The sequence below is a fragment of the Nilaparvata lugens genome, chromosome X (genome assembly GCF_014356525.2).
Source record: "Nilaparvata lugens isolate BPH chromosome X, ASM1435652v1, whole genome shotgun sequence".
Lineage (NCBI taxonomy): Eukaryota > Metazoa > Arthropoda > Insecta > Hemiptera > Delphacidae > Nilaparvata > Nilaparvata lugens.
This window is the reverse complement of record NC_052518.1, coordinates 51,444,467-51,469,591: the sequence shown is the minus strand read 5'-3', so window position 1 is coordinate 51,469,591 and position 25,125 is coordinate 51,444,467. Positions and strand designations below refer to the sequence as shown.

The window sequence follows — 25,125 nt, the reverse complement described above, 5'->3', positions numbered from 1 at the left end:
ATATATCTCTCCTTCTTCATCCCCCTCATCGCCACTGGAGCAGGGGAAGGGAAAATCTATTTTGAGAGAGAGAGTGAGAGAGAGATATATCTCTTTCTCTTTCTTCATCCCCCTCATCTCCACTGGAGCAGGGGAAGGGAAAATCTATTTGTGAGGGGTGAGAGGGGGGAGGGGGTCTTCGAGCAAAAAAGTGGCCTCACGCTCTCAAAACCACCCTACTTACCGGCTACAGTATATACCGCACAAAGCACTTTTATCCCTGCTCATTCTGAAATCTTGATCGATGTTACTCTGAGAGATGTAATCAAGGAAGGGCTTATATTCATCGAACCCCCATTAGATCCACTGCCTGGAATAAGGGTTGCTCGTAGTGTTCAGCAAGTCAACAATTCAATCTCATTTGTCAAAGTTATAAACCTTGATCCGTATCCAGTACAGCTATTAAAAAATAAATGTATGGTTATTGCAGAGCCTGTGAGGATTACTGAACCCTCTTTACAGATAGCATCTGTATCAATGGATGAAAATAATTCAAAATTAGAAAAACAAATTGATGAGACTTTATCACATCTAAAGACTGAAGAAGCTGCATTGATAAGTAAAGTATTAAAGCGCTATATCACAACATTTGAAGAGCCAGGATTAGAGGGATGTAATGTACCCGTTGAACATCATATCCCCACATTTGAAGAACGACCGATTGCAAAAAGACCCTATAGAGTACCTTACCACATGTGCCCAGTAGTGGAAGAGCATATAGCCGAAATGCTGAATAAAGGTATAATTGTACCATCAAACAGTCCTTGGAGTGCACCGATTGTCCTTGTAAGAAAGGAAACAACCGATGGAAGCCTCAAATATCGTTTCTGTTCAGATTTCAGGCTTTTAAATTCAGTTACTAAAGCAAATGCATATCCATTACCGCTTATAAATGAGACACTTGAAGGACTAGGCAATAGTAAATATTTCTCAACTTTGGATTTGCAAAGTGGGTACCACCAAATAAAAATAGCAGAAGAGGACCAAGAAAAGACTGCTTTCACAACCGTCGGTGGGCATTTTGAGTATGAGAATGGCTTTTGGATTGACAGGTGCCCCTCATACATTCCAAAAATTGATGGACTCCCTCCTGGCCGAAATTTTAGGAACAGAGTGTTTTGTTTATTTAGACGATGAAATAGTTCACAGTCAAACAATCAACCAACATGCAGAATGTCTAGCTAATGTGTTAGCGATATTCGAGAATGCTAATTTGAAAGTAAATCTCGAAAAGTGCAATTTTGTGAAAAGTTGTGTTCGTTATCTGGGTCACCTGGTGACATCGGAAGGAGTGAAACCCGATCCGGAGAAAATCAAGGCGGTTAAACAATACCCTGAGCCGAAGAATGTGCGAGAAGTCAGGAGTTGGCTTGGTTAAGCCAGCTATTATCGACGTTTAATCAATGGATTTGCCTTAATAGCTCAACCCCTAACACAATTAACGAAGAAAGGAGTGGACTTTGTATGGGGGCCACAACAGATGGAATCATTCGAAAAATTGAAGAAATTATTGTGTTCAGAGAATGTTCTTATATTCCCTGACTTTGATCGCGAATTTATTGTTGCAAAAGACGCATCGAGCACATCGATTGGCGCGATACTTTCACAGCAAACAGATAACGGAGAGAGGCCTGTAGCATTCGCCAGTCGACAATTGAATGACACCGAGAAAAATTATAGTACTACAGAACGTAAACTGCTGGCTGTTATGTATGCAACAAAACAGTTTCGATGCTATCTTTTAGGAAGGAAGATCACGCTAGTCACCGACCATGCAGCTCTGAAATGGATGCTAAGTCTGCGCGACCCTTCATCCAGACTAACCAGGTGGGCTCTGAGATTGGATGAGTTTCAGTACAACGTGGTTCATAAGCCGGGTAAAAGACACTCCAATGCAGATGCTCTCAGTCGCGCCGTAAATGGAGTACAAATAGAAGGATTATCGGAAGATTGTGTTGCAGCCGAACAGCTGCATGATGATTGGTGCAATAAATTGTTGGAATCAAATCTGGGTCAAATAGAGAATGGATTAGTATGGTGGACCAACAAAAACGACGATCCGTCTCACTGGAAATTAGCTGTCCCTAAAACACTAAGAACAACTGTGTTGAAACTGAATCACAGCACCCCTTGGGCGGGACACTCAGGACAAGAGAGAACCGCTAGTCGTGTGAAACAGAGATACTATTGGCCCGCACTAGGAGAAGATGTGAGAAAGTTTGTAGCAGAATGTCATGAATGTGCTCGTCGAAAAACTCCCGTTTCTTTGAAAGCCCCTGTCCAACCCGCTGAAGAGCCGAGTTATCCTTTCGACCTTGTATCGATGGACGTAGTCGGCCCACTTCCAACAACAAGGAATGGAAACAAATACTATGTTAGTTTTATCGATCATTTTACGCGTTATGCGGAGGTCATTCCCATTGTCAATCAAAGAGCGGAAACAATAGCTAAAGTCTTCATCACCAACATTATAACTCGACACGGTGTACCCAACCGTCTACTGAGTGATCAAGGCCGAAACTTTCTATCCAGTTTATTTGTGGAAACTTGTAAAATGCTGGGTATTGACAAAATCAGAACGACAGCGTATCATCCGGAATGTAATGGTAGAATTGAGCGATTACATCGTACCCTGAACGAGTCCATAGCACATTTTGTAAAAAGAGATGGTACTGATTGGGACACCTGGTTGCCCTATGCCCTGATAGCATATCAGTTAATTGAATTACTTGTTTGAAGTAGATAGCCTTTGAATTTGACTCATCAATGATTTCAAAGTATAGTTAGGAATTTTTGTGATTGCTAACTCCAAGGTATTAAATCATAGGCTACTAAGGGGAAGAAGAAGGACAACAAGGTTCTCCTCTAAGACATCGTTGTTGTTACAGGGGCCCTTAATCCTCGTCCAACTTCAAGAGAATCCAGCATAAATGGCGTATGGTTCGAACAGCAGGGAGAAGTACTGATGTCAGGTGACAAGTGGACAATTGTAATTGAAATCAACATGACTGAAATTCAACAGGTATTAGCTGAATTACAAGGTCATACCCAAGACACGGCCTTGAAATTGGTCAAGGCTGCCGCCAAGATGCCCGCACTAGAAGTTCAAACTCAGACCTTGGAAAGAATTCAAAGCATGGAAACCGAGCTGATGGCAACCATGCTGACCCTCACCGACTTATGTCAGAGCCGTAGTCGGCGAGGACTCATCAATTTAGGAGGAAAGCTGCTTTGTGTATTGTTTGGAGTAGCCGAGGATGAGGACTTACAATCCGTGTTTCAAAGTGAAGAAGCCCTCAAGCTTCAGACCGCTAGCCTCCTACACATAGAAAAAGGTCATCTGTCAATCACCAAAGAGCTTAGTCGACAAACGGTCAAAACCAACCAGGATCTAGCCAGAATTTCAAAAGAAGTGTATGCACGCGTTGCCAACGTGGAACGAAATCTACACTCGTTATCTTTGCAGACCTCAGCAACCGACACCCTTCTACGCATGTACATGAATGTGACCAATATGATTCAGAACTTGGAGTTAGCAACTTATAAGGCAATGTTAGATTTAAGGAAAATTTTATTTTTATTGAATCAACTAGTAAATGGACAGTTAAGTGTGGATTGATATCACCCCTAGAATTAAGTGTAATTTTGGAAAGGGCTCGGTCGAGTTTACCTGGGGAGCTAGAGTTAGTTTTTGGAACTGGCACTTCCCAAATTTTCAAATACTATCAACTGATAAAAACGAGTGCAATAACTGTGAACAATGTAATCAAAATATTGCTGACTGTTCCATTATCTTCTGTGAGTCAAAGATTTGAGCTGTTCCAGTCCACGACACTACCCGTGAGAGACTCTAGCAGCAACCTGACCGTACGTTATGAGCTGAGTGATAACTTGCTACTCATCTCCCAGGATCGAGACCGCTACGCTACCTTCTCTTCCGAGATGCTACAGAGATGTGAGCCGGGACCAATCACGCTATGCCCAATCCTGACACCAGTAAACAATAGACACTACCCATCGTGTCTCAGCTCTCTATTCCTGGGCGAACACCAGAGTGTCAAGGAGACGTGTACTCTCAAGATGTTGGCCGACGATCCGCCAGACATTTGGGTGTGGCTAGCCGGAGAGTTCAGCTGGGCTTACAGTTTAGCCATGGAACAACGTTTCATCTCACAGTGTCAGTCCAACGGGAAAATGAATGTTGAAGAATTCAAGTTACGGGGAACTGGTCTCCTAAAAGCAGCGCGGGGTTGTACCATTAGAGACCCCAAATATCAGATTCTGGCTCCCACTCGAAACATGGGTCATTCGGACACTCATCAGAAACCATTTGATATCTACCTTCCACCACTCTTGACACTGGCTCACGACTCCAGCTTGGCCTCTCGACTGCGGACAAGTATATGAGAGCGACAACAAGAAGGCCAACTCTCCCCTGGACCGATCAGCGTAGATGAGATAGCTATCTCCAATCTCATGTATGCTGTGCAACAGACGGAGAAGCTGCAACCGACGTCGGCCGATGACAACACCATGAAGTTCATCTGTGGAGGGCTGGGACTCCTTTTCCTGGGGCTCTTGGGAGCCTACTGCTTGTACGAGAGGTGCTACTTCCTGATGTGTGGTCGCATGCCAACTTCACTGCCACAATGGAGGTACGTGCTCTATCCAGTGCGCACAAAACCAGCACCAGTACCATCAGCAAGAGAGCCGCCCCACACAGCGCCCCCGACTGTGAGTCCACCAGCCAGCAACTCTATTCGTTTGGTCGACACTGCTCAGCCAGTACAGCACAGCAGTGCACAGCAGTGTTATTGTGGCAAGTGTGAAGTGAGAAGCAATCAAAAGTGTGAAGTGAAAAGCAATCAGTGATAGTCACCCTTTTGCGAAGAAGGGGGTAGTGTGACATGGATAGAATTTGATTTCTTATTTTATTGATTGATTTTTTATGTGTTTCAGATTTAAGATTTTTCAGGAGAAAAGACTCTGATATTAGAATAATACTTTCCGTAGTTGGACTTTAGTGGGAAAATATAATTTAGTGAGTAAGTAGTATTATTGCAGCGACAATAAGATTCTGCTAACTTATGTCTAAACGACTCTGGGAACCAGCAAATTCAGGGATATTTGCTAGTTCTCACGGATGAGGCGGCTACACGAGGCAAGGACAAGGCAGATGTTTGTTAGCCTGTAGATATTTTCACAGAGGAATACTGCAGACCTGGCAAGTACCCGCTTGCTGAATCTCGTGAGAACCGACTCTTCCAATAGCAGCAGTTAGGCCTTCTGGCACACTGACGTGGAGAGGGGGAAGTTTTCCGGACGGAAAACCTCCAGTCGTTAAACAACCGAGGTATTGATTGGATCAAAATCCAAACCGTATTGCAAAAAGTTAAGTTATTTTTCCGGCATTATGATATATATGATATATTATGTCCTGTGGTTTGGGATTATGGTGGGAGTGATAGCTGTGGGTAAGTGCCAAAATTTCTAGCTCCTTATAAAACATTTTCACCCGGTCGAGACCCTAATTAATAAAATCATTGTTGTAGTAAATTTCTAGTTAGCAGAACCTTATTGGAAGGTAGTTTTTTCCGTGCTACAATTAATTTCAAGTAAAATTTTAACCTAAAGTTGAAAATAAGCTCGAAATTGGAGAAAATGTGATTATCCAATTATTGCAAACTTTTGGCAACTGTTGATTCTATTAAATGATTCACTATAAAGAGATATCAGACCTCGTGTGTCTCCAGCGTTATTGCCCTGTCACCAGCTGGCTCAAATGTTTGAATAGTAGACTTGAGATGCGCGGGAATACTAGCGTCAGGTGATCAATTTTCATAAGGGCAAGGAAAGTTGTGTGAGTGTGCCAAACCAGATTTTTTTTATATTTTGAACCGCTTCATTTGGGTCACTTGTTGTTTAGTCGAATATAGTATTCAATAGTATTATTCAGGTATATATCTATCACATAAATCTCTCTCAGCAGCGACTATAATATAAAAGCTTAACATAGGTTGCTAGGGAACGATAATAATAAGAATATGTGATGAAATCTATCCTGTTCTAGGCGAGCAGTATTTCTGTATCACAGATATCCAAAAACTTTAACACTAAAATGTGAATATCTTTGAAATGGTTTGATATATTGATGAGCGATTTCCACCATTCATTGTCTTTTGAAATTCTTCATTCGAATCTTGTATTAAAACCTTCCCATAGAAAATGTTTGATTAAATGTGGTGGAACGAAGATGGCAGACCGAAATTTTGAAGCTACCTACAGAATATTTTTTTAAAAATTTGAATAGGAATCCCAGTGGAGCCCACTGTCAAATTATTTTTGGGAAAGGAAAATTGAGCTGTTTTCCCATCAATATTACGCTGTAGGCCTATCCGTGAATCCATAGAACTTCATAGGTTCCTCCGTATGGGTAAATGATTCAGAATAAAAATTCAAATTTTGTTAAATTAATAATACCAACGACATAGTAACTGCTATCACAACTTGTATTTATTTACTCTTATTTACTCTTATGGCTTTTATCGGCAGAGAGATCCTTTCGGATGTTCTGCCTTGCCGTATTACCCAATGTCATTTCCTATCAACACTCAAGTTTATAGGTTATGTCTTGGGTTCTTCATTTTTCTCAATAAAAATTTGATTTGCACTTTCACTTCCTGAGTTACTATTTTGTAAATTTTAAAATCAAGAAAACTATTTTCAAACACAAAATCACATTTAAAAAGCAAAAACTATAAAAATGTTGATAATAATATTGAACTGAAAATTTCACATTACAATTTTCTCCATGGCAACCAAAATGAAACTAAAAATTTAGTTGATGATAGTTCATATTAATCTAAACTAGTTTATTTTTCATTCAAATTATTAAGTTAATAAGTGGTTGTGACAAGTATCACAACTTGTATAATTAATATTATGTGTATGCTACTGAAGGATAATAGTCAGGCAACACACAGGAGAACGTTATTTTATCTCATGTACTTTCAATGTTACTTTTATATCCTGAGAAAGGACAAAGGAGTGAGTAAAATACTTTGTTGTTCAACGAACTTGACCTGTAAAAAGGTTCGAAGAGTGTGTGTTCAAAATTTGAAGCTGATCGATCAACTCTTTCTTGAGTTATAGTAGTGCATTCAAACAAACAAGCAAACCCACAGACTGGCAACAACTTTGAACTTGAGTAAAAAGTAAGAACTTGCTAACGCTCGTTCAACAAATATTATTGAGAAAACAACGGGCGGTATTATCAAGCTGGAAGCACATAACTTGAAGGAGTCAAATTATTTCAGTGTAGGGGATTGTGTATTTAACAAGAGAGTGTGTTTCTGAGGGATATAGGCCTATAGTGAGAAAGTGAAGAAGTGAGGATTTAATTGAATTGCAGTTTTAGTTTTTTTTTGCACGGCTGGCCCTCTCTCACATTCAACCATCAACCCTCCAGTACAATGCTACATCAACTATATTATACAATCCTACTCAGTGGAATGGGGAATTCACAATATTACAAGCAGAAGTTGATAGTATTGAATATTATTGACACAAAAAAATTACAATTCTAGGCATGGGGAAGTAAAATTCAAGATAGTTTGAAGATAATATGTCTGAAGCATTGTATGAAATAATAACAAAGGAGAAAGGAGAGCATTAGCACACAACCGGGTAAGAAAGAGAGTATGTGTGTGTGTGAGACAGAGAGAGTGAAAGAGAAAGGCGCAGGAGTGATGGTGAGAGGGTGAGGCAGGGGAAGAGAGAGAGTGAGAGAGAGAATGAGAGAGGAAGCAATAGAACTAAATAAGGTTGAGATAAGAGACAATGTCACGCAGGAGTATTTTCTAATGGTGGTCTCACACACACTTCTACAGTCACACTAAGTTATAAACAGAATATTTCAAAGAAAGAGTACAGTCTGTGCCAAAATCCAAACCAATTTACTTCCTAGCTATTCTGCCAGCTTAACTGACAAAAGCGACAGAAGCTGATAGCGATAACCAGAGACTGTTTCCCAGGTAGAGAAATTAGTCAAGGACTTGCCCCGCCAAAACAAGACACTTATTTTTCAGTACAAGAACGACAAAAGTAGCCACCGCCAAAACAAGACTGAATCTCAGTGCTAGGATGGATGTGTCTGACTTTGACGGTGGTGTATACTGACATCGCCTCATACGGGCGAGATATTAGGACACGCCTAGGACTGCTGCGGCCACGGTCCAATACAAAAGCCAGAGCCACAAAGTAGAAGGAACTTTCTTCTCTGTGCAGGAGCACATGTAGGAACTAGAAGAGCCAGGCGAGAGTTTAGGGTGGGAGACAAAGTACAGACACAAAATTATTCGAATCCACGACTGAAGTGGAGGTTTGGAGAAATAATTGTAAGAGAAAGTGAACTTTTATATAAAGTGAAAATGGAGGATGGTTCAATATGGAGAAGACATATTGGCCAACTCCTCAAGTGTGCAATTTGAGTGGGGAGAAATGTCACATGGTTACACTCTATGGTTGCTATGGGCAACCAACTTAATGATTATAAGTTTATAAGTAATTCAGTTTGTACTCAACGATATAATAAAATGGATGTTAATTGAACATATAATATTTATTACTTTAGAAAATAACAGGATGCATCATCAAATGGCAAACATTCTACGGACACATTAACACTGTATTCATAAAACGCACACAACATTCATCCCTGTTACCGCCAGGCCCTGCCCCAGAGGTGGGCGGACCGGGCGGCCACCCAGAACGGCAAGTTTTAAGGAACAGAAAATTAAAAGACACAAATAAATAATGAATTCATATTTGTCACAAAGTGAATTTTTGTGATGGATGGAGAACAGTCATCTAGTATAGAATTTAGCGAATTTATTCTATTTTAGAATAATAATAGGGTCAACTTCCAGATATATTTTGTTGCACTTGTAGTTGTGTATGTACATCATCACCATCGCCGTCAACCCCTATAAATCATCAGCAACAGATTCATCATAACCAGAAATTTCCAGATCTTGTTTACTACTCTGAGCGTTCTCGTATCTAGTATTGCAGCAGCAGCACCCGTATCATCAAAACAATAAGCGGCTACTGAGTCAGGTCAGTATCATTCTTCACGAAATTTCTGGAATAGAAAGATTGTTTACCGGAATAATTTAGTATAGCAATAAGTAGCATTGTCATCATCGTTTGCAGCCTAACATCAGGAGTAGCTGAGTCAAACCCTGTCACATGGCCATTGGCGTGATCGTCTCTCAAGATTCCCATTGGTCAGCAATCTCTTTTCCCCCGGCCTCCTAATTCTCAGTGACCTGGTACTGCTTCAAGGAGACCTGGGAGAGAGTCAGTTATTTGGTGGTAGAGCGTGTGAATGGGTCGTGAATCTTCTCTCCTTACGACATTCCCGGTACTAGTTATTTCTAGGGGAATTATTTTTTTTTTGTGTGTTAATATAGAATATTGTAGGATGAGTTCTGGATAACTCGAAGATAGAACTTCCTTGGGGATTTTCTTTCTTGCCGGCTATTTTTCCTGAATTCAATTCACTGGGGGTGAACGAGCTATCCTTGGTTTTGAAACCTGTAAGGGATCTCAAGTTTGTGCTACAAATAGTTAAGTGGGAAATTTAACTAGGCCCTATTCGGTTGGATTATGGTGTGATCCGCATCGTTCGTGGATTGTTGCCGATTATTTTTTTGAGAGTTTAATTTATGGTCCCGACTTTGTCGCTTCACAACATTCCTAAGTTTAGTGCGGGAATCTGTTCACTATTCTCCGTATTTGGTTCTGCAGTGATTCAGGTAACTGTATGTTGGGACTGGTCACTTGTGCGCATTTCCTCTTCTATAATAAGGAAATCTCAATTTTAAAGGGTGAATTTTCCTCATTTGGTTTTCATATCATTGAATGGTCCTGTATTTCAACTTATTTAGCAAATTCAGACTTTCTGTAATTCCTAGTAAGGAAATTCCAATCCTTTCCCTAGAGAGCTCAGGTGCAGCTTGAGTTTGTCCTTGTCGAAGTTGGTAGACTGCAACGTCCTTTCTCTTTTTTTCTCTCAACTTTCCCTATTCTAAAATCCTTCCAGCTCTCAGGTGCAGCTTGAGGACTTCCTCGCCAAAGTCCCTAGACTGCGACATCCTTTCTCTTTCTTTCTCTCAACTTTCCCCATTCTAAAATCCTTCTAGCTCTCAGGTGCAGCTTGAGGACTTCCTTGCCAAAGTCCCTAGACTGCGGCATCCTTCCTCTTCCTTTCTCTCAACTTTAATATTAAATATTAATTTTCAATATTCTTCCCAAAGAATGGACATTGATATGTCCAAAGCTCCGCCAATTTATGTAGATGCATAACAATATTATTATTATCTATAGTTATTATATTACAAATTGCTTTTTCATACCATATACAGTTCAATAGTTATTTTCTTAGTCCATATTATGTAAATTCATCTATAATTTTGCTGTATTGTAAGCTATTGTATATAAGTGTATAAGCCAGTATATATTGTAATCTACATAAATAAAGTACTCAATCAATCAATCAATCAACTTTCCCTTTTCTAAAATCCTTCTAGCTCTCAGGTGCAGCTTAAGAACATCCTTGTCGAAGTCTCCAGACTGCGATGTCCTTTCTCTTTCTTTCTCTTCACTTTCCCTATTCGAAAATCCTTCTGGCTCTCAGGTACAGCTTGAGAACGTCCTTGTCGAAGTCACAGACTGCAATGCTTCCTGCTCTCAGGTACAGCTTGAGAACGTCCTTGTCGAAGTCACAGACTCTGACGCTTCCTGCTCTCAGGTACAGCTTGAGAACATCCTTGTCGAAGTCACAGACTGCGATGCTTCCTGCTCTCAGGTACAGCTTGAGAACGTCCTTGTCGAAGTCACAGACTGCGACGCTTCCAGCTCTCAGGTACAGTTTGAGAACTTCTTTGTCGAAGTCCCTAGACTGCGACGTCCTTTCTCTTTCTTTCTCTTAACTCTCCCTATTCTAAAATCCTTCTAGCTCTCAGGTACAGCTTGAGGACTCCCTTGCCGAAGTTCCTAGACTGCGGCATCCTTTCCCTTTCTCTCTCTTAATTCTTTTTTACCCTGTTTAGCACGGGATCTCAGTTCCAGACTAGAGATCGTTCCCGTCGCAGTCCTCAGACCAGCGAGAGGTGTAGGAACCTTGTGTAGAGCAGGATCTCAGTCACAGATTAGAGATAGACCCAGTCGCGGTCCTCAGACCAGCAAGAAGGTTAGGAGAATCCTTGTAAACCCTTCCCTATCCTCTCATAATAGTTGACATACTGACTATTGATTTAAAAGTGTTTCGGACTATTGAGAGTGATTCCCATACCGTCAAGGGCAGTCACAGATTAGCCCTTTATAACCGGCACTCAGTCACCAGATTAGCGCAGAAATCCTGTTTAGCAGTTTCAGAATTGCTGAAAATCCTTTCGCAGCTGCAGGCTCGCGATTCAGAAATCCAACACCCGAAACCTCATCCTCGAAACTTTAATTACCATGAAATTGAGATTGATATACTGTGTTTAGCTAGCAGGTCCAGCTTGCTGAGAGCTATATCGCGATTCTCAGATTGTGATTTTTTGAACAAACCCCTATCAGTTATAGGGAGAGATAATTCCATTAAAAAATCTCCCTTCCCCAGGCCCAATAAAGTATTCTCCATATCTCAAACTCTATACACTAAATCCTGTACCTTATACCACCTACACCTTTCCGATTACATTAATCTATTACCGGGTGTGCAGGTCCAGTCTGTACACCGACAGCTCGCAGTCACAAATTGCAAAAATCCTAACAAAATAGTTCAGTCCCCAGATCTTGGAGAATTGGTGGAGAAATTACCCTATGCAAAGGTCAGAGGAGTCCTACTCAATTAAACAGGTGTGTTAAACAACTCAAAGAAATTGTAGTTTCAATTACTTAGCAAGTTAAGAAGGCCTAATACTCTTTTGCAGTCTACATCTTAATGCTGTGCAGAGGCTAAGAATAAACTTTCTACTGGTGCTATTTTTCAAATTTTTAGATTTGTATATTATCACGCTATCAAAATGAAAAAGTTTTCTTGGAAAAACATTTTTTTCCAATCATTACTTTTTGAGATATGAGCGCCTAAAGTTTAAATTTTTGGGACAGAACATTTAAAATTAGGTGAGAGATAAATTCAGGAGATTTGAAGGATAAATTCTTCATGGTATCGTTGATTGAATTAAACAAGAAAATTTTGAAAATATCAATTTTTGGGAAAGTTTTTGAAATTGAAAAAAAACCTCTCAACTGAACGTTATTTTTGGTAATTTTTATTAGATTGAATAACTTTCTCAAAAATTAATATTTTCAAAAAATGTTTGTTCTATTCATTCAACAATACCATGAACAATTTCATCCTTCGAATTTTATGGATTTATCTCGTACAGAATTTGAAATATTCTGTCCCAAAAATTTAAACTTTAGGTGCTCATGTCTCAAAAAGTAATGATTGGGAGATAAATGTTTTCCCAAGAAAAAAATTTCATTTTGATAGCTTGATAATTTATACAAATCGAAAACTTTGCAAAATTTCACCAGAAGAAAGTTTATTTTCAGCCTTTACACAGCCTGTTTTCTTATTGTGTACATACTTGGAACATAAAAATAGTTTAATAAGATATTTTGTGCTACTAGTCCAGTCACTATATACATTGGTGCTTGCAATTCAAATTTTAGCTCTGATTTTTCAATATATCATTTGGATACATGGGAGAAGTCCAGAACCAAATTCTTCATGCAAAATTTCCTTGTGCTATACACAGGATGGCCCAAAAACCTCGTATTTTCGGTTCATTTTTCAGTTTTCAGCTATTTCCGCCAAAATCAGTGATCGGACAGGAAAATTTGCTTTTGCCTTTTTTCAAGATTATAAAACTCTGAATAAAATGAAATCATTCGGAACTGTTTATTTCCAATGAGTAGATACTGAGTTATGATTTTTCAAAAATGAGGTAAATTTCAAGAAAAAAATCAATTTTGATCATATTTAGTTTGATCAACAATATATCCCGATTTTTACAATGTAGATGTGAAATTTAAAATCCCTCAGGGCGTAATTTTGTGCTCTACAATTTGAGACTGGGTAGAGCGCTCTATGTCATATAGATTTCCAGGTACACCTGACAACAATGCTCCTTGTATTGTGAAAAACACCTAATTTTTAGCTTCAAACATCATCACCATCCATATTGTCCTCACAGTTTTGCACAATGATATAAGTTAATGAAATTATGTTCTATGTGAATCACCCGTTGACTGCATTCCATTTCAGTAAAAAGTGCAAAGACGCGCTTAAGGACACCTCAAGGTGTAAAATCTTTCACAACTTTTGAATCGTATTGGAATTGGAAGTATTCAATTGCAGTAGAAAGACGGGGAACACTCTCACATCCTCACAAGATTTGAAAATTTTATCTGAAGCATTTCACAAGATGTGCAGCTTTGAATATAGAAATTGGTCATTTTTGGTGTATGGGAATATGGGCTAAAGTACACTCAGCAACAAATTTTCCATTTCTTGACCGAAATTGACTTGTGATGCATAATTTTGAACCGCCTTGAGGTGCTAAGAAGAATGAAATGTAATACGATGAGATCCGATTTCTTATCAAAAGTTATAAAAGTCTGAAATTTTGATCCTTGAGGTGTCATTAAGCGCACCTCCCCACTGTCACAAAGTGAAATTGCGACGGGAAAATGTTGCTGAATTTATTGTATTTGTTTGAATATTTCCTGGTTTCATTCCAACTTTTTGTGAATTATTTCTATTTTTTTTTTTGAAAATCGTTGTCTTGACGAATTTTTTTTCAATTTCAAAATTTCTCTTCAAAAACAAACGAGAACGATTTCACTGCGCCACTGCTGCTGGTAAACCCTTACTGGTTTAATTCTAAATTCTTGTTATCCTCATCTAACTTGGAATGGAATCAGGAAAATTGATGTCATGCATGTATAGGAAATAACATTAGCGTTAATGGTTAATATTAGCATATATGTTTAGAACAAGTTAATCATATAAATGTCACACATGATGATGGGATCGCCAAAGAGACAAATGTCCTCAACTTCATCTGAGTCGAAGATGGTGAATTACTGGGATGTCAAACAAGAGGTAGATGGGGGATTCAATTTCGATTTAGTCCCTAATGTCAAATTTAATCTTAATTATTTAAGTAAGGACAACTTGATATTTGAACTTGAGACCATAGGTATTCCACCAAATACTATTTCTGAATGCGACTTAGATACCTTACAGGGGGAAGTATAGGCTAGTGATAAGTAATTCAGACCCCAAAATATCGAGGATCAATTATACTGAAAAAAATTTGTAAGCAAGCTTTGACTAGAATTGATGAATTATTAAAGAGAGAAACGGAATATTCAGTAAGAATTCCTAGTTTGATCAACGTGGACAGAAAAGCCAGTTTTGGCAAGGAAGTTAGTATCTTCTTACAAATTCTAAATAGAGTAGCACAATAATTATTAACATACGCTGAAGAAGCAAACAATCAGGAGTTAATCGCTGAAATTGAAGGATCGATTGTGTCTGCTCAAGCTGTTTTTAATATGTTAATTGATCTAAAACATCATCTAATCAGTAGAGCAGCCTCACCGGTAGTTGATATTAAAGATGCCGACAATGTTGAAGCAAATATAACTCAAAAATTCAAACAGGTTTCTACTCCTAGCATTCATGTATCTGAATTCGATACTACCAATACGCCAAGTGAAACTAAAGCTACCGTATCGCAAAGACCTACATTGAAACTAAACATTAGTCATGTGCCAAGTTCAATGAGCACATATAATGAAATAGAGGGCAACATGTTTAATCCAATTGATTTGATTAATCAGCATGAAATGAATAGAGATAGCATACGGCCTGTATTTCAAAATACGCAAGAATCCGTTGAACACGCAAGTTTGCCACAACTTACTCGAGATAGTAATAGTATACGTCCTGTAATACAAAATATTCACGAACCTGTTGTGTATACTGGATTACCATTAGTTAAAGAAAGTATGTTAGGTGCCTCGAATATGACACATTCTATTTTCAGCAATCTGTATAATAAACTGCCGAATCCGATCGAACACTTGATGAAAGATTTACCTGTTACAGATGGATTTTCAGTTGACAAGTTGCTTAAATTTATTGAAAATTCAATAAAAATTAAAGAGCGCGGAAATCTCATGGATCAACAAGTGTTCAATTTGATTCATAGTTCAACAATAGGACCTCTTTCAGAAAGATTGAACCTACGAATTTCTTTGAATTCGACACATTTCATCAAGATATTTTGACATATTTCATCCCTACGAGCCTTCTTCCAGTTATTGAGCGCGAACAATATTATAGACTACAACAGAGAGGAGAACCCTTATCTATCTATATAGTAGCGATAAAAGAAGCAGCCAAATTATTAAAACTGAACAGATCAGATGAAGAGATTGTGTCTAATATAAATTATGTTCCGGATTGAACACCCAGGAAAGATCAAGGTTAGTATTTCAGTTCAAACCTACCAGTTTTAGGGATATGAATGAAATATGTGTCCGATCGCAAAATATTCAGTTTGCGGATAGCGAGAGAGATAGATTTGAGTCAAGTTCAAATGGGAGAGAGCCACGATCATTATTTAATAAAGTAGGTACTGTCTCAAGGAGATGTTATGTTTGACAAAAGCTAGGACATACGGCTTGGGTGTGTAGATCAAATCCTTATAATACAAATGTTCAAAGGAATACAATGACACAAAAAATCAAAATTAAAATACTAACAAGAATTTGAATAATGTTGAATGTTACAAATGTCATAACTTGGGTCATTATGTTAATGAGTGTAAAAATGTAAAGACCTGACTAGAAAAATCTAATCAAAAGAAGAAGCTCAGAGTTAAGTTGGATAGAGATTTAGTACATCAAACTGATAGTAATAACTACTAATTGATTCGAAGTATGAACCAAGAAGTAAAAATATAGTATTCAAAGCTTGGAAGACAGAGGAAAAATAAATTCCATAAACGTTGTAAAAGAAGAGCACAGAAATCTTTCAACAAGATAAAAACTAGAGCTTTAACGAATAAAATTATTCCCTTTGTAGTTTGCGAAATTGGAAACAATAGCATGCATACAACCGCTTCAATAGACTCCGGTGCAAATAGAAGTATAGTTTCAAAAAAGGTTTTTGATGAGTTATTGATTACTAATCCTGAATTACGAGTTGAAGAAGATCATCTAAATTGTGTCACAGCTAATAATGAAGGTTAGAATTTAAAGGAAGCATTGTTCATAAAGATCAAAATAGAAAACTTCAGTTGGATATTTCGATTCCATATTTGTGATAACCTTTCAGCTCCAGTTATACTTGGTTGTGATTTTATACATCACACACAGTTGATGATAGATCTATTCAACAAGAGTTAATTTATTATTTCAATTTCAGACCACGATTTAAATTTTCCTTTGAAAGTAAAAAGAACCACGATTTGATGGAGATACAAAATGCAATCAGTTAAGACATAAGAGAAGATAATTTGAATGCTGAGCAACAGACAAAATTGCAAAAAGTACTAGACAACTTTGATGATGTGCTCACTGATAAATTGGGAAAAACGAATTTAATTGAATATAAAATTCAACTTTTATCAGAGGAACCGGTGAGAAAAGCTCCCTATCAATTGAACCCTATGAAAATGGAAATCATGAATGAGAAAATCAATAAGATGCTAGAAGAGGGAATAATTTGAAATCGACTTCATGTTATTCTAGCCCAGCGTTTTAGTATCGAAAAAGGGAGGAGGTGAATGTGTAGTCGTTGATTATCGTGCACTAAATAAGAAGATATCATTAGATTCTACTCCACTGCCCAATCTGGATAAGGCTAGCTACACACACATCGATTTTGGTCGTACGATAAAAAAACGAACGACCAAATTCCAATAGTAGCGCAATGAAATAAATGGGTGATTACAAACACATCGATCAACGATTTTTATTGTACGGACGTCGTGTAGTGGTCGTCTCCTGTCTCGACTAAACACGACGTCGTGTAGTGGTCGTTCAGTGGTCGTAAATACAGTGGCGCATGTGATCAAAGCGGCAACTTCATACACATCGAATTTGTTCATACGATCTTTTATCGAACGTTTGAGTGGAGTGATCATTTGGCAATTTGAAATAAATAATTTTAATGATACAAGGCCATCTTATCTCAAGACAGCACCGTAATGAGCATGCGCACGTAACTTTCCATTCAGCTCTTTAGTTCCAATAAACGTTCTACTAAACTAGTAGTTCTGTGAACAGTAGACCTCGCGCAGTTATTAACCACAGCCTCCTCTAATACTGTCAATCAGAGTAAATTGTCCAGTCCTGTCGTGTCGGCGAGATATTGGTGTGTGAAAAACTAATGGCTGTTTGGGTTGTTATACCGACAATGTCAATAATTTGTTGTTAACAACTATGCTACTATTATAAAAAGCTTAACGAGTTGAAAGCAGGGAAAATTCGGGATGAATTACTATGCTAATTCGAGTTATCAATTGCATGCCTCATCGAATGCAATTAATAGTCCACATGAAAGCTGATTTTTTACCAAGTTACATTCAGATATTAATTGCATGCACCATTGCATGCAATTTATAATTAACTCGACAGCTCGTTTATGATAAATAATTCTATAGTCTGATTCTTACTCTAATATTGAATTGAATTGAATCGCTGCCTTTATTAAAAACCTAGGAGGGCGAAGTTCCTCCTATTGGTGTATGAAGGAGGCTACTTTTCCTTATATATTATCCTTGAAATTAAAAATTTTCATAAACCTCGTATATACGTCGACGCGCATTTTAAAAAGGAACATACCTGTCAAATTTCATGAAAATCTATTAACGCGTTTCGCCGTTAATGCGGAGCATATAAACATGTAAACCTATACATATAGATAAATGCAAAGCCGTCTACTTGAATCTTAGACCTCACTTCCCTCGGTCATTAAATTAATAATTTAGAACTACTATATAGATTGCAAGCACCAATTTATATAGTGACTGCACTATGTGACGTTTATCAAAATTTCGTTTTATTTTGTATTTTATATTTTGGTCTTTCATTTTCACTTCATCATTACGATCGACTTTAACTCTTTCCAATGCATTAGAACACGAAAGTACCTATTACAACTGCTCTTACTGAATCAAATAAGAGAAAAACCAAGGATAGATGATCTAGAATACAACAGTTTTTGATACCAAATACGAACAATAAATAATAAAATTTGTACTTAATACAAGATGGTATACAACAACATTATCTAACTGACATCCACTGGATTTCAGTGTAAAGAGTCATTTTCAATCTAACCCTAGATTTCCAGGCATTTAGGCATTCGTGGTTACGCTCAGTCATCAAAAGTTGTGATTTCGCAAAACTACGTCAAGTATTCCAGATTTCTTTACAATAGCTCCCAGTATAGGCTCCAGAGGCCAGTGCTACTTAATTTGACATCCGCGTTATTCATATATGGAAGTATATAAACTTGTCGCGTCGTCACTATCACGAATGATCATAATGTATGTAACGTCAGTGTTAAGAAATATGGAAAATTATGTTAATAATATAGGAATACGCTGAAAATGTGAAACATTTTCTAGTGTCTCCGGCACTAGAGAAAATATTAGAGTCCTCTCGAAATAAAATTTCTATATCCTAGCTAAGAAAATGCTATCTTCGAGTATCTCAAATTCATTTTATTCAAACCAGTGAATTTTAACTGGTTTGAAATTATTAATAAAATAAAATAAAGTTATGACTGTCAAGTAAAACCTTCAAGAGCCGTTGAGCTGGCTATTATTAATATTGTATGCTTACACTGTAATCATGTATATATATTTTTTTGGTCATATTCAACTCTGATTCCTAAGCTATCTTCAAGTAGTTATCACAAATGCTTTTATTCAAAGCACTATATTTCACTATCTGATTTATTTCGACTCCTCTCTGCACACAGACGAATCATCCACACAGGGGATATATCCATTTAATTATCGTAACACTATTAATTTGTAAATATACTTTTTGAAGAAAAAAAAGACATGAATTATTGAAAAAGGAGAGAAAAAACAGGAAGATGATTAAAAACGCGAACTTTTGACGTTTCTTTGACGAAATAAGGAGTTCTCTCATCACAAAATCTTATGACCCTAGCTGAACCACTTTTCGTAACTTGAAAGTTTTCTTTCAGCCTGCTCTCGAAAAAGGCAAGAAACGCTGGAAAACGTAGATTTTGGGCTTATGTTTGACGTTACTTCGAATTCCTTCGGAAGTTTGAATTTTTACACCTATTCCTAAATTTGACCATTTTCTGATCATTAATTTGTTCTCTGTTGAGTTGGCAGCGCTGATCTGCCTGTGATGGTTGTTAATGGTTCGTCTGCTGATTAGTTTATAAAGTATTGTAATAATTTATCACATATACGGTTAACAAAGTGAGTAGTGATGTTATATTGTGTGACTGCTGGCTTTTCAAGCAGAGGATAATTATTATCCCCACTCTGTGAGTTATAAATAGTCTTTCAAAGTGTATAACCTCACTTTCAATACCAAGTTATCAAAGTTGTAACCGGCATTTCATGTCTGAGCGGTAATCTGGTCAGCTGTAGTACAATCGGATGTTTTTGTACACTATGCCGATAGCGACTGACTGAGTGCTTGACCTACTGACCTATCTACTGTCATCTGTCAGCTCTGTTGCGTTATCAGTGACGTTTGATTTTACCTGTTTTGGGCGCTAGCTTTCGAACTTAAAAATGAATAGGCTTATGACAACTCGCCGTATGCGTGAGTGTTTGATCGGAGTCAGAAATCAATAATATAAACAGTGAACTTTGTAATGAGTTTGTTATAGATTTAGCCGTGGATATAAGAGGAACTCCGTCTATTATTGCAGATAAATTCACTAACGATGCTGTTGTTGATTTAATTCCTGACATTGTTCAAGTCTTAAATAAATTGGACTCGACTATCTCCGACAACAATGAACTTTTGTATGATAGGGACGCTATTTCGAAAGAAAATAATGAACTTTTTTTTTTTTTTTTTTTAAGATTACGTCCTAAAGACTCCAGTCATGGAGTATAAGACAAGTCATGTTATTACATAATAATTCTAACACTAAGTAGTTCAACCTAGTTTAGGTTTGAAAGGAATTCTTGTACACTATAAAAAGCTTTATCAACTAAATATTTTTTCATTTGTTTTTTGAAAATCTTCAAATCATCATTACTTTTCAAGATTTGAGGTAGCTTGTTATAAAATTTCCTACCAATATGATCTGGTTTTTGTTCAAATAACCTACTATTGTGACCCATTATATGATAATCTGCTCTGTTTCGCGTATTATACTCATGAACATCTGAATTCTGGATCACACCACTCGTTTTCACATGCATTACAACTTCATATACATACAAAGATGACACAGTTAATAGACCAAGCTTTTTAAATAAAGGCCTACAAGAGTCTAACCTATTCACTTTCTCTATACATCTGAGTGCCTTCTTTTGAATCTTAAACACTCTGTCCATATTTTGTTGAGATGAATTACCCCATACTAAAATAGCATACCTAATATGAGATAGTATAAGTCCATGGTAAGCAGTTAACAGTAGTTTTTTATCATTCAGCCTAGCAAGCTGCCGCAGGACAAATACCCCAGATGATATCTTATTACATATCCTCTCAATGTAAGGATGCCATGTTAATTTCCTGTCCAATAAAATTCCCAAGAATGCTACTTTCTCTTCTTGGTCTAATTCATTCTCCTCTACAAACACATTTATTTCTCTATCCTCTACTGAATTATATTTACTTTTGAATTGTAGGAATTGACATTTCTTACTATTTATTGTTAATTGCCTTTGCTTCAAGAATTGGACAATTGACTGTACTCCAGTAAAAGCATTTATTTCTAGACTATCTAATAAATAATTGTTAAAGATAAGCGATGTGTCATCAGCAAACTACAGAGCTCTGTGATCTTTTAACTCTTTTGGTAATTGGTTCACATACAACAGAAACAGTAAGGGACCCAGAATTGAGCCTTGAGGTACTCCAGCCTGAACCTCCAGTTTTTGAGATTAAATTTTTACTATTTCATTCCCATCCACCTTGGTAAGCTCAACACACTGGTTTCTACCTATGAGATATGATTCAAACCATTTTAGTTCTATACCATTCACACCTACAGTTTTTAGTATTTCCAATAATATTCTATGGTTCACACAATCAAAAGCTTTGGATAAATCAAGAAATATTGCGGCTGCCTTCTCACCTGAATCTATTATATCTATTAGTCTTTCAACAAGGGATACTATTGCAGTCTTAGTAGATTTCCCTTTCTGGAACCCATGCTGTTCATCACATATGAAATTAATTTCTTCCAGGTGCATCAATAACCTATTTAAAACTACTCTTTCAAAAATTTTACTTATTACATTTAGAATACTAATGGGTCTATAATTTTCAACTCTTTCAGAATCACCGCTCTTGAAAATTGGCAAAATTTTTCCTTGTTTCAGATCATCAGGGAAAATACCCTGCTCTAGTGAAGTATTAAGGAGATGCAATAAAGGGTCCAGTAATTCATTTTCACATTCTTTTAAAATTTTGCTTGAGACCCCATTCAATCCTACTGTTTTTTTTGTTATTCAATTTTTTTATTATTCTTGACAACTCATCTCTTGATAATGGATGAAATTTAAATACCTTTTCAATTTGCTCAGAATTTAATGTAGTTGTATTATAAGTATTAGTGTTCAGTGACTTTTGGAGATTATATGCAACCTGTTGATAATATTTATTGAAAAAGTTACAAATGTCTATACTATCATCCATATAATTTCCATGTTCATCGATTATCCTAGGGACATTAGTAACTGTATCTTTTTGAGCTGCTCTCCTATTTCTATTAATTACCTCCCAAACAGCAGAGTTAAAATTGGTACTAGTTGTTAATATTTCAGCTGTTTTCTTACACTTAGCTTTCCTCACTTCTTCTGCATAATTTTTCTTTAGACATTTGTATTTGACCTCACTCGGAACATCCCTCACTAATTTAAATTCCTCATAAGCTTCCCTAACAATATTTCTTTGAGTAAGAATATCTTCAGTTATCCATTCATCTACTTTGTTTAATTTACTTTTTACTTTGACTTTTTTTATCGGACAGCATACACTAATGTGAAATCTTAGAGTATCAATGAATTGCTTATATTTGTAATTTAGGTTACAACTGTTATAAACACTACTTCAATTTTCTTGAAGGAGTTCCTGCTTCAAACAATTTATATTTCCTAGCTCATATTGCTGAATTTCTTTCACAAAAGTTTTTTTTCTGCTTGGATTCTGGCCCTGCAACTTAACATCTAAAAACTGGTCAAACTGCTGGAACTCGAAAAAAACAGAAGAAGGGAAGACTTTTTATTTAATGAAAAGGCAGCCGATGAGGAATTACTACTTTTGAAGGCTCGCTTAGAAGAACTTCACTCAACTAATAAAAGTTTAAAAGAGGAATTAAATAATAAAGATGAAATTATAAGAATTATTCAAGCTGAAGCCAACAACACTGATTTTTTGAGTGAAATACATTACAGGAAGGACAATTTCATTACGCCTAAATTCTCTATTAGATCTAGAACTAAAGTTATTGAGACGAATCAAAGTGCTATTACAGTGAATAATCGGTTTTCAGTACTCTCTGATAATGTGTCGTTTTCGGATAGGTTCGCATCTAATAAAGTTATCGTTGAAGCGCAAGTTCATAGACCCGCGTCATCAAAAACTGTGCCTAAGACTTGTAACTCGAAAAGCAGTATGTTAAATAATTCCATTAAGAAAAGAAGAATTACAATTCTTTCAGACAGTCAGGGTAAACAGCTTAGCAAATACTTGCAGCACTTACAAGATGACTCATGACATTTTCGTATATTCTAAGCCGGGAGCAAAACTTAAACACATTGTTCACGATGGACTTGAGTTTATCAGGGATTTCACTGAGGATGATTTTGTTGTTATTTTTGGAGGCACTAATGACCTTCATAGAGATGAACCGTATCAGTTATCCCTTCATCAAGGAATCAGTGCACTTCTTCAACTTAATTTAAAAACGAACATTATCGTATGTAGTGTGCCCTATCGGTATGACGATCCTGATATAAATGAAAGCATAATGTACTCTAATGCCTGCTCATCTCGAATGGTGAGCAGCTATAAATAAAAGGGATCTGCAAATTCGCTATTATGATGTCAACATCTTCCTTCAGCGATCTCATCGCACAAGACACGGACTCCATCTTAATCGACAAGGTAAAAGACAACTGTCAAAAAACTTGACAATGTGGATTAAGCGTTCTGTTACGAATGGTATTGACAATGTGTCTGTAAGTGATGGGAGTAGTGATGAGGTTTCTACGGAGAAGCAAGTAATTGTGAGCCGTGAAGAGACTGTATCCCCTCTCATTCAATACATTGAATCTTTTCCTATTTCACCTATTCCTTCCAGTTCTCCTGCGCCCTGCAGCCCAGCTCCTGATGTCACGATCCCTGCAGTCATCAGTCAAGAAATTAACTCTTCCTTTCGATCCTTACATCAATCTTTTGAAAATACTTCTTTTTTAGAAATAACTCCTCCCACTTATTTAAACAAAACAATGTAAATATTCTTAGAAATGATGTTTTCTCTCTAATGTATTGTAATGTGCAATCTTTGAATAACAAAATAGATGAAATCGAGATGATAAATCGGGAAAAAGCTTTTGATGTGCTGTGTTTCTCTGAGCACTGGTTTAGAGAAGATTTTTTAAATCTAGTTCAAATACAAGGGTTTACACTTGCAACTGCCTTCTGTAGATCAAATTTTAAAAATGAAGGTGTTGCCATATTTATTGCAAATACATATGCCAATCAGGTACAAGCTCTTGACTTGTCTTCTCACTGTCATAAAATTCATCATGAATTCGCAGGTATTATTGTTAAAAGATTAAAGCTCTCAATTATGGTAATCTATAGATCACCAAATGGCAATCTAGAATTGTTTTTTGATGCATTGGAGAGACTTATTTTGTCTTTGAATAAATACAAACACAAGTACAATTTCATAATTGGTGGAGACTTCAATGTAAATATTCTAACTATGGACTCCCGAAGGTCAGACTTGATCAATCTTTTGAAGTCCCTATATTTCACTAATTTTGAAGCTACTAGACTTGAATCAGCCCTAGATACTATTGCAACAGATTTGAAACCGGAATCATTCTCTGTGAAGGTTGATCCAGTTGCATTGAGTGATCATGATGCACTTTGATTTTATGTAAAATCTAATTTTTTAATGAGTAAGCATCCCAGTAATGGACAAAGTTTGCAAGTACAAAGCTTCAGGCCTATCACTCCAAGTGCTTTAGACTGGTTTTGCTATAGGCTTAATTCCTGACATTGTTCAAGTCTTAAATAAATTGGACTCGACTATCTCCGACAACAATGAACTTTTGTATGATAGGGACGCTATTTCGAAAGAAAATAATGAACTTTTTTTTTTTTTTTTTTTAAGATTACGTCCTAAAGACTCCAGTCATGGAGTATAAGACAAGTCATGTTATTACATAATAATTCTAACACTAAGTAGTTCAACCTAGTTTAGGTTTGAAAGGAATTCTTGTACACTATAAAAAGCTTTATCAACTAAATATTTTTTCATTTGTTTTTTGAAAATCTTCAAATCATCATTACTTTTCAAGATTTGAGGTAGCTTGTTATAAAATTTCCTACCAATATGATCTGGTTTTTGTTCAAATAACCTACTATTGTGACCCATTATATGATAATCTGCTCTGTTTCGCGTATTATACTCATGAACATCTGAATTCTGGATCACACCACTCGTTTTCACATGCATTACAACTTCATATACATACAAAGATGACACAGTTAATAGACCAAGCTTTTTAAATAAAGGCCTACAAGAGTCTAACCTATTCA

General features: G+C 36.9%; 1 protein-coding gene across 1 annotated transcript in view; it reads left to right on the top strand.

Moving 5' to 3' along the window:
• The window catches only part of LOC111048941 (neo-calmodulin), a 483,793-nt gene that overhangs the window by 113,827 nt on the left and 344,841 nt on the right, over positions 1-25,125 (top strand). The gene's annotated exons all lie outside the window — the stretch shown is intronic.